Here is an 11,225-nt window from a genome sequence, read left to right on the forward strand (position 1 = left end):
GGGCTGCTCAAATCCCGCAGGCAGACATATTGCAGCCTCTACAAGAAGTGACAGTCCTAAAAGAATAAGGAGCCCTGTTCCCAGACAAACATTTATTTTTACTCCTCTCAGCAGCCTCTGCTTACGGTTTAAAATAAATCATTAGGCTGTTTTTAAATTAAGTCATTCACACGAGGCAGGTAACTTTTACAACGCGGGTTCCTCATCCCGAAGTGAAACACACGGAAAACGAGTCCTGCTGTTTTTTGCCTTGTGCTTTTCGCAGTCTCCCTCGATTATCCTCCCCTGCTCGGCGACCCGCGGTGGGAAAGACAAGGACGGAGCCCGTTCGTGCGTGGAACAGCGGGGACACGGGGGACCGCGGCTCCACACCCCGGGCCGCTCCTGCACCCCCGCCGGGCTCCTTCCAGCCCCACACCGTCATTCCATAGCGGATTCCAGGGAAACACAGCCCCGCTGCCACCATTTCACGGGGCGCGAGTGGATCTCCCGGCTTCACCCGAGGCGCACAGCAAGGAGCAGCTGAACTGACTCCCGGTTTCCCTCAGGGGAAGGGACCGGCACCCCTCCATCCCACGGCGCGCCCGGCCGGCTCACGGCCCCCCCACCGCCGCCGGGTGTCACCGCGCCGCGACAGAGCCCCCCGCGCCCCCTCCTTCCCGCACGGCGGGCGCACCACGGCGGTGACTTACGGCGCGGGCAAGATGTCTCCGGTCGGCCGGCGGCGGCCCCGCTCCCGTCCCCGCTGCCGCTCCCGCTGCTCCGCTCCGCCCGCGGGGCCACCGGGATCGGCTGAACGGGCTGGCGGAGCTCCCACAATGCCCCGCGCGCCCGCGCGTCATATCCACCGCCCGCCCCTCACGGCGGGGTCGCCTCACGATGCCGCACGATCCAGCGCGCTCCCTCACCGGCCCCTCACTGTCTCCCCGCGCTGCACTCACAGTCCTTCACGATCCCCTCACGGATCCCCTCACGATCCCTCACGGCTGGGTACCGGGTGCCGCGATCCCGGAGGTTGCCGCGGCTCTCCTGGCTCTCGTCCCGGCCGCACGGGCCCCAGGCGCAGCTGGCCCGGCCCGGCTGTTGTAAAGCCCGGTCCCTGCGTGGGGCTGGGCTTTGGCACCGCGGCCTCCGCAGCTGCTGCCTGCCCAGCCATTGTGTTCAAACGTGTTCGCTCCCAAATTTTCAGGACGGGGAGGTCAGAACGAGGGGTTCGCGCTGTGTTCTCGGAAGAATGAAGTTTATGGAGGGAAGAGAATGAGCAGCTGGATTGTTCCGTGAGGGGCACGCACCTTCTTCCTCGTGCTATACAAAAATGGCTCAGTGCCATTTTAGCAAGGCCCCATATGGAGCCTTTGGAGGCGTTTGTGCATGGGCCACACGGATGTCCTTGAGCTCACCTTGCCGGATTGGTAGTGCTGGGTTGCCGCTGCCCCTTGCCCCCATGCCCTGTGCCAGACCGAGGGTTCATTCCCTTTTCCACCTCTCCCCTCCTGCCTCCCCCAGTTGCCTCGCCCGCCGGCTGCCAGTGGACAAGAGGAGTACCACAGCGGATCTTGGCTGCAGGACAGACAAGTCGCAACAGACTGCCTCTGTGTTTACAATGGTGGGACTAGAAGCAGCTGGAGTTTTCAATGTCCTGGAAGATTCCTGGCTTGCTAATGCTCCCAGACTCTTGTGCCACTGCCATTTGAATGGAGCATCCTATTTCTTCAGTACCCAAAGCAGAATGCCAGCCCATAGCCTCCTCCCCAGTGTGCCTGGCTGTTCTTTCATGGGTAGAGCTGTACAAGGTGATTAGTGGTACAATGCCATTACTACTAGATTACAAGGAGTTTCTCTGCTGCTCTTCTCATCAACCACTCTGAGCTCCAGCTCTCCTTATTTTGCTGAATATCAGCGTATCATCACAGGTCCTTTGTCTTACAAAATAGAAAGCAGAAAGGAAGAAGGGGGATTAAAAGAAAAAGAAAAAACAGGAGAGTGGGAACAGCCTATGTAAAATGTGTTGTTGGTCTGAGAAAATCCTTTCAAAAAATCAAAAAAATTATAATTGCCGTGCTTTCATCCATTTAAATGGCCAGGCCTGGTCTGGTTTTTAACACAGCTGAACTCAGTGTCTCCTGAGCCATCTCTCATTACTTCTCAGTGCACCACACGGTCAAATGCAGCCTAGTCCTGACTGCACTCCCTGAGTGCTGATTGTACCCTGCCTGTCCTGCAGTGGGGCAGTTTTGCCTAACAAGGGCTCCCTGCTGGGTGAGTACCCTGATTGCCCTTAACCCAAGGATATGGATACAGTCCTTACTAGGCTGTCTGCTATGGCTCTTCTTAGGAAGCTGAGGACACACTCTGCTTTCCCTGTGTTCCTATCCACACACATCATCTCCTTCCCACCTCCTCCTCCTCCTCTTCCTCCCCCGTGTTGCCCCGCTCTCTTTTTCCTTGCTAGTAGTGCTGCCCACACAGTCACCTTTTCCCTGTGCTGTGCAGAGCATCCAACAGAACTGGTCCTCCAGTGCTTGGCTCTTCACACTTTGTTTTCCTGGCACCCACACGAGCTTTATTTAAATAAAGAAAAATCCAACAAAACAAAAAACAAACCCAAACCACAAAACCAACCCTCCCCCAAATATCTCTGTTGATATGAGCTGCAAAGGCCTGTGTAAAATTAAAGAACACACAACATTGTCTAATGGGATTGATGGAAAGCTGCAAGGGGTAGGGACTTGTGGATTGTAACTAGATGATCTTTAAGGTCCCTTACAACCCAAAGGTTGCTTTCTATGCTCTTCTACTATCATTCATTTTGTCTGGTTTGAAAGGGAGTCTATGGATTTTTTGCTTTTGAAGAAAGCCTTCAGAACATTCAATTTTATCTTTCAAAGCCTTCTCAATTGGTGAGAATTTCTGGAGTGGGAGCTGCCTGAGTTTGCAGAGGGCCTGAACATTTTGTCTGTGGAATAGGATGCTAGCATGAAGACTGCTGTTGATAATGTGTAATGTTAGCTTTGACTGGCTCACCTCCCACCCAAACACAGATTTATAATATGGAACATCTGCTGGATCTACAAAGAGTGCCCATTTTGAAAGCACACAATGTATCATGACTGTCTAGAAGTTTCTACAAAAGCCTGTGAAACTATACTACATGAACTACCTCACTAAAATAAACCTTGGCTTAGATTTTGTTCTCTTTGCCAGTTATGATATATTTATTTATCTATAGAATGATAAAAATACCTTTCCAGCGTTCCACTGCCTTTATTTCTAATATAAACAGTTCATATTCTTACATTTATTTACTCTTATTTTATTTTGACACTCTGATTTGATAATCAATTCTAAGAACCTCAAGGAATTCTGCAGAAGAAAGTTCTGAGTGATTGAGAATACAAACACTTAACTTGTTTATGCAGCAGAGGTGATGGAGAAGGAAATATCACCTGGGAGGGGGCAGAGAAGCAAGGGAAGGGCTGTGGCTGGGGGTAATCCTCTTAAATTTAGGTAAGCATTTTCACTTTGGGATAGCTATCCTAATTCTAAATGCGTCAGCTCTTTGTGACAGTGATATTTGTTTGTTGTTGTATGTTTATTGGCTAGTGAGAATGCATGTCCTAGGTTTCAGCAGGCTGCTGAAATATTCCTTCAGGATGTTGTGTGCCTAACCAGTGGATCCCTGCTGTTTTCCTTCGACCTTCACATGGTGAAAAGAAAGTACAGATTACTCAGACATGACCTGCTTCTCAGAAAGGGTTATCTGAACCTCCTTCAGCTGCTCAGCCTCCTCTCTCTTTGCAGACCATGTGACTAATCCATGCTTCTTAACTTCAGGTTACAGTGACACAGATAAATATACCTGTACTGTGCATCATGCTAGTGCCATTCTTGCCTTCGCCATCAGAGGGGCACAGTGACTTTGTACTGAATCTACTCAGTGCTCATGCTCCTAATATGACCCACAGACCTACTGCCTGTGGAGAATTAGCTGTGACTTCCAGAGTAGCTCCCCTACTCCCTGGGGAGTGTTAGCTGTGACTCCCAGAGGGCTGCCCCTGGCCTTCCAGCAGATTGCTGTAATCCACTGGTGTTGTTACCATCCCGAGGGGTGACACACCACAGGACTTGAATGTGTATGGGCCAGGCCTTTGCTTTTACTTCCCTCTATTTTCCAGCCACTCTGAGGAAACTCAGCTTCCCTGTTATTCAAAATTAGCCCATCAAGATCAGGAAGTTCTGCAACTAAGGTTGCCCACAAGCTGGTGCTGGGAGTATGGTATGTTTGATACCTGTTTGGTTCAGGGTCAGAGCCATTGGTCTTAGTGATCCCTTTTTATCACCTCTATCTAGACCACCAGAGAACTGCAGTTTGGTTTCAGCACAGTTCAAAACCTGAGAGCTGACTGTTGAACTGAGCTGCTGTTTTACACTCAGCCTCTCTTTATCTGCCACAGGTGAACAGGATTAATTCCATTTTCAAACAGTCAATCTTTGCTTTGACATCCAAGTCATGGCAATTGGGATATCCTCCCTCTTTGGTACATTTCCTCCTGCCTTGACATTGTCAAGGCACAGGTGACTCTATTAATTTGCCAGGCATGTTGTTCTGTAGCAGAAGTGCTGACTGGTGCTGATATGTTATGGTGAGATTAATACTTCCAGAGCACAAAAATTGGATGTCTAGGATTTCTTTCCTAGGCTGGTAGACAGAGATAAGTTAGTACCAATAATTTACTTTGTTCCAAATCTTTTTAGGCAGGCGATCTCTTACTGTTTTCCCCAAGATGATATTTGTGCAAATTTTCAAACATGTATGCCATTTGTCATTGCTTTCTTCTAGAAAAGTGTCAGTTACGGAAATTTTTTATCAATGTTTATACCCACTGTCAGAAAATGTTTAATTGCTTTCAAAATACTTTAAATAAAATGTCAATTTTTTAAAAAAGAAGGCAAATGTCTTACATTTTTAAGATGAAAATGAGAGCTACTATGATAACTGCACCTTTTTAACCCAGATTGGGAAGTCATTCATACAGTTAATGAATGCTGGGACAAAAGAAAAAGCCAAAGTTTGTAAAATCATTATTAATCTGTAGATTAGGGTTAATATTAACCTGCAATATGACACACCTCAAAACCTGCTTCTTATAAATAGAATCCAAGTGATTTTTGATTTATAAAACCAATAGCCCAACAGCAGTATGACACAGGGGCATCAGGAAACTTAAATGCCTCTTTCTGAGCAATATGGAAGAAGTGTGCTTTGAAACAAGCCTGATGCACTTTGGAGTACCCAGGGAACAGGAACACTTGTCCATTGCTCCTGTGGTCACAGCTGCTGCCAACATAACCTGACTCCCACATTGTCCTTTGAGCAGATCAATTAATTCCTTTCTGATTTTGAAAACAGCCTCTTGCATTGCTGCATTTTTAATGTCAAATGGCAGGGGAAAGTTCTGCATTATTGTGCAAAGAAAATATTAAATCCAAGAGCTATGATTTATATTATTAAGTCAAAGAATTCAAAATTACTTCACATAATGATCAGCTCAATGGTTCCTGGTAGCTGGTGTAAAGCTTGGCAGATAGTAATGTAGTAATAACTCACATTTCTTATATTTAGTTATTAGGTCCCATTGCTCCACTACATTAATTTTCCATGTAAGCAATAGCTGTACTTGCCAGAGGGATTTTATGTAATTGCAGATGGTAGGAGACATAGTTGGTAATTGCAGAAATGCAGAGGGACATGTCCAGGAGATGATCTTCTATTAAGATGTGGCCGTTGCTATGGAATAATTTCCTAGCTGCTGTTCTGCATGGGATTGCTATGATGCATCATTTCATATAAGAGGTTATTTTTAAAGCAGACCCATTTCTCTGCCTGCAAAAGCAAAATCAGATCACCTCTCTGAGGAATATTAATTAAAAAAGCTCCTGTGCTGGACAGCAGACATTATATAGAATATGGTTCATGAAGGAGGCAAGAGAACTAAGTCCACCATAATATCAGGCAGCAATGAAATCAGGAGCTTTCACATCCATCTCATCAGACAAACCCTACAGCTTGAATTAAACAAAACTTCTCTTGCAGATGCAAAGATCATTGCCTGTCATAGCAAACCATAGGTTACCAGTGGGTGATGTCCTCAGTTTAACCTGAGCTTCATAAATTCATTGTATCAGAGGTAGCCCATTATTCCTTCTGTTTATTTTGAAGTTCTCTGTGTGGAGGTACAGAATGAGGAAGTGTTGGTGCCAGCTATTTGTGATGGACACAGAAGTATGTTCATGTCAAAAGTGCCAAGTGATGTGGTCAGCCTGGCTATTGCTGAAGGATCCAGAGTGCTGGGAATGCAGTAGCTGCTTCATTGCTTTGTAAGAACAGTTTCCATCTCCATCCCTCTTTAGGAATCATAGAATCCCAGAATGGTTTGGGTTGGAAGGAACCTGAAAGCTCATCTCGTTCCAACTCACCTGCCGCTAGGACCAGGTTGCTCAAAATCCCATCCCCATCCAGCCCAAATGAACACTTCCTTGGATGGGGCAATCCCAGCTTCTCTGGACAACCTGTGCCATGGCCTCACCACCCTAACAGGGAAAAATTTCCTCCTAACATCCAATCTCTTTTAGTTTAAAATTATTCTCCCTTGTCCTATCACTAAGGACAGGACATCTGCCTTTGGAATAAGTTTCGATCCATTTTTTATAAGCTCCCTTTAAATACTGAGGGTCCACAATGGGTCTCCCTGGAGCCTTCTCTTCTCCGGGTTAAACACCCCCAGCTCCCTCAGCCTGTCTCTGTAGCAGAGATGCTCCAGCCCTATGAGCATCCTCATGGGCTCCTTTGGACAGGTTAAGAAAACAGTCAGGAATTGTAAATTCAGTAATGCTGGCTCAAAAAAGCCACATGGCAGGAGAATGGAAAAATTTAATTCAGTAATAGACATAACTGACAAGTTCTGGTGAATGCTTTGCTCATCTTTAAAATCTACATATTGGGAAGTGTCTGTGCTGTGACTGGAGCACATGGAGTTTTTCCCATTACGTGGACAGAAAAACTTTGAAGTGAGGAAGAAACAAAGCAACATCTCCCTCTACGGGAATCACCTGTACTGCAGCCCCAGGCTCTGGGCAGCTGAAATCTCCTGCAGGGCCTTACCTGTCTGGCCAACCTCTGCTGCTCCTGCTAATTCCAGACAGGCTGGGTGGGCTGATGAGGTGTAGATGCTGAGGATATGAACCATAACTAATTATTTCTAACTAAAGTTTTGGTTTCTTGACAACTACTCAGAACCTGAGCTTTTAAAGAGTACACATGTTAATGAGAAACCCTATGATTATTGCTGGGTTTTGCTTTTCTTTTTTTCTTCCCTAACAGACTTTACACTATGGTTGTCCTCCCATGCTGCTTTTGAAGAGGTAAGCAGCATCAAGCTAAAAGGGTATTACCAACTGAGCAGGTCCTTCTTTCTGTCACGTTCAGATTCTGTCACTAAGCACAGTAAGAATCAGCAAGTGCCTGCAACATCTATATTCTTGTTATGTATGTGTGTTTACATAAAGCCCTACTATTCATGTCAGGATATGTTATTCTTGTCTGCTTTCTTCTTGCTAATTCATCTGATGACATTTTTATCCATAAAAAATGGCTTGTGGAAAGCACTGAGGTGAATATCAGAGAGAAATGGGCCAGGGTATTTGTTTGGAAGTGCTTAGAGGGTCATTCTGAAGATTGTGGATTAACCAGGCAAGCAGAATTAGTCTCAAGTGTCAGTTGACCTGCCCCACAAATTGAGCTACAGAAAGTAAAATGTTCTCTGGGTGATAGCTGTGGTGAATACATTCCAAACAATTCATGCAATATAAATACAGTCACATAAACTGTTTATTGGATAATAAATTAATATGAAATATGAACATGAAACAAAATGAATATCTTTTTATGCACTGTTTTGAAAAGAGTCTAGTCAGTGTTTGATGACTTCCTGATTGTACTGATTATTATCAATAACCGTCATAGCTTGGAAATATGCCTCTTAAATTAATTTTTGATTTCCCTGTATGCCATGCACTGAATTCCCAGAGATTTCTGTCTCATCAGTACCATAACATTTTTCTAGCTTTAAGAAAATAGAAGATGCATAGCTTTATGCATAGTTTTATGCTAAATTACCCCTATCACACATGGAAAAATTTACCAATGTCCAACATTTTTCCTGAATGCACCTCATATTCTTGAACTACTCAACGATTGTTTTTCCACTGAAGTTGATTTTCAGGTACTGAAATAGAAAAATGAAAACAAAATCCTAATTTTCTTTCAATGTATGGTTTTGTAAAAACACAGGCATATAGGAGTCCCAATGGAATTAAAAGTGAACTCTCTGCACAAATCCCTCATTGTCACTTGTGTGCATTGTATTCTCTGTGTGTATGTGTGTACAGTTAGTGTTCTGCAGTTACTTGAAATGTGTCTTGGAAACTAGATATGGGAAACAAAACATCTGATCATCAAATCCCTATTTCAAGCCTTCTTCATGAAATACATTCCGTTTTTTTAACTGAGACGACATTTGTTGCTTCTCCTTAGACCCATTTGTGTTTCAGAGTATTTCAGGGTTGGTTTTGCCAAATGTGATTAGTGATTTTGCAAATCAGATCTTTTAGACATGTTTCTATTAAACAGAGCTATAGAGATCATTAATCACTTTAGAAAGTCTTGCCTGGTATTTTTCTTAATGGGATGTATCATAAATCTTCGTTAAGCCCCTTAGCACTGGAAGGGGAGCATCCTTAAGCCCCTTTACCATCTGTATGGGCAGACACGATGCCATTAAGGAACTCAGCCAGCAGGTGGAGTTTAAATTGCATTTAAACAGCAGTTTTAGACTTTGATTAAGGTTTATCTGAAACTGTGCTACTGGAAATGCCTCTTAGGGACACTTTTGGAAGAGAGTTGGGTCAGGAATGTTTTGTCGCCTGTCAGACTGTTTAAGTGTAGACCACATTGCTGCTGCAAAGGTGGCATGGGAAGTTAATTAATTTCCTTGCCTCAAATTTGGAGTAATGTGGAGGACTGCTAAATAATTGTCATTATGTGTAAATAAAAAAAATCATCTGTCATTTTTATGTATATGTGAACAGACATGAGGGGAGAAGGAGCACTCAGATGAACTGAATTCCCAATTTAAACTGTTTATTTTTTGCCTTAATGGCAAAAAATAGGATTAGAATAAGTTCAGTGTAGGATTTGATGGAAGTGCTTCACTAGAAGCTGCATTAAGCACTGAAAGAGATGGAAGAGTCAAGAAGTATCTGACAAAAATCATAACACTGCACTGGTAGCAATGGGAGGTAGATGAGAGTGAGGTTTATTGCATCTGTCACTGAGCTTTATTATGAACCTAATGCTGAACAACAGCCAAAGCAAGACAGACTGGAGCTGGCCAACCCTTCTGAGCAGGATATGGCTATGGCTGGCATCTGCCTGGGAATGGAGCCAGGCTCCAAGGCTTATACCTCAATCTTAGAGATGAACTGTGTGGTCTGGCATCACTTTATCTTGCACTGTGAGTTCTGGTTTGAGGTTAAAGACAGGAACTCCTTGGTAAATGCTGCTATGATAAGCTACTCTGTTCTGGAGGCAGCTTTTGCTGTTATCCAGGAAAGAGTATAAGAGGTATGTAACACTGTGAAGAAAAACAATACAGGCATTTGCTTTTGTTAATAGAGTTGTGAGCGGTCCTGGCATTCAGGGAAGACCTTATGTCACAATTTTTAGGGAAAAAAATGGTTACAGTGTGCTGTGGCGATTTAAAGGTGGCATCCTTTTGGCCAGGAGTGGTTTGCAGAACCTCATTTAAATGGAGTCCATAAAATCTAGAGTACTACTGGACACAAATCAGGCAGGAACACGCAAAGAGGAAAGGGAAAGCAAACCAGATGGGCAGATCAGGGACTGCCAGGTTACCTTGACTTCCTCTGAGCTATGCAGGAGAAGAAAGGGAATTGGCAGCCATTGAAAGCACATGATGACACAGCTCCATTGCTGCAGAGACAATGTGAATTACAGGCAAAACATTGAAGCAAATTATACAGACTGAAATTTCAGTTGTAGAGACTACAGAAATACTACTGCTTTCATCTAAACCAGGTCTGTCCTGAACTAGTGACACTAAACCTGTGACAAAGGATTCAAAGGAGAGGTGCAAAGCACCACAAAAGCCATGTTCAAAGCAGATGACACAGGCTGGAAAAACCTTCTAGAAAATGTCCAGACAATGTTTGGAAGCATTGAAATGATTTTCAGATCCTTGCATCTGAAAACGTGCTAGTATTCTGAAATCAGTCAGCAGAACGCCTCAGGAGAGAGAAGGGAGTAACAGGAGCTGTAAAACGAGCATCTCAGCACCCATAACGGATGCAGCACTAGGGAGCAGATGGACAAACTGCACTAGACCAAAGTAGCATTAAACAAAGCCAGAGCCAGAATTTACTACCAAATACTCTGAGTTCAGTAAATACAGTTCACCTGGCAAAAAAAAGAATTTTCTCCTTACTAAGAGCCAAAAGAAGGAGAGTTGGCAGCCGATGCTGGAGAAGGAGGCGGCTGTGGCCACGGGGGCTGTCGTAAATAACGGCGGGAAGTGTTCCAGGGGCAGGTCAGCCCTGCCTGGGTGGGCTCAGACAGCCTGCCCTGCCTTATTCCTGCTGTCTCGCCAACTGCAAAAATTAACAGCGTTCTGCTTGCCACCTTAGAAAACCTCAGCAATCCAAAGGCCTGGATGATGTGCTTTCTGCCATAGCAGAAGGCTGACTCTGCTGATCTAAGGATCTGTTCCAGCTCTGGATCTCGGGTTTCAGTTTCACATCATCACCCTCTCATGGCTCACCAGGAGGCAATGCTGAATCAGCAGCTCATTCCATGAAGACTTTTTAAAGAAAGGTACAAAAAAGCAAAGAAAATATATGGCATTCCACTCTTGAAATGATACACTATAAACAGGCTTTTCAGCCTCCTGGTACAATGTTTCATGCCTGATGTCAGCATACTTGTGTACCTTGGTGCTTACAGTCCCAACATCATTTTACCTGCCAGGATCGAAGGGAGTTACAGACATAAGGGAAGAAAAATGTGCAAAGGATGAAGACTGAGCTACTGGCAAGCTATAAACCTCCCTGAACTAGAAGTGGAAAATTCTGGCAAGATGAGGCTATCTCTT

At 44.7% G+C, this 11,225-nt stretch overlaps 1 protein-coding gene across 6 annotated transcripts in view; it reads right to left on the minus strand.

Moving 5' to 3' along the window:
* The window catches only part of LOC115908498 (core histone macro-H2A.1), a 42,938-nt gene extending 42,017 nt beyond the window's left edge, over positions 1-921 (minus strand). The window contains exon 1 of one of the 6 annotated variants that reach the window (XR_004061118.1): positions 693-921. The gene's annotated coding sequence lies outside the window, so the exon portion shown is untranslated. The remainder of the gene's footprint in view (positions 1-692) is intronic. The other 5 variants (XR_004061119.1, XM_030957123.1, XM_030957121.1 and 2 more) reach the window with 5 other exon arrangements.
* Between the last annotated feature and the right edge of the window lie 10,304 nt (positions 922-11,225).

Source organism: Camarhynchus parvulus, chromosome 13, assembly GCF_901933205.1.
Source record: "Camarhynchus parvulus chromosome 13, STF_HiC, whole genome shotgun sequence".
Classification (NCBI taxonomy): domain Eukaryota; kingdom Metazoa; phylum Chordata; class Aves; order Passeriformes; family Thraupidae; genus Camarhynchus; species Camarhynchus parvulus.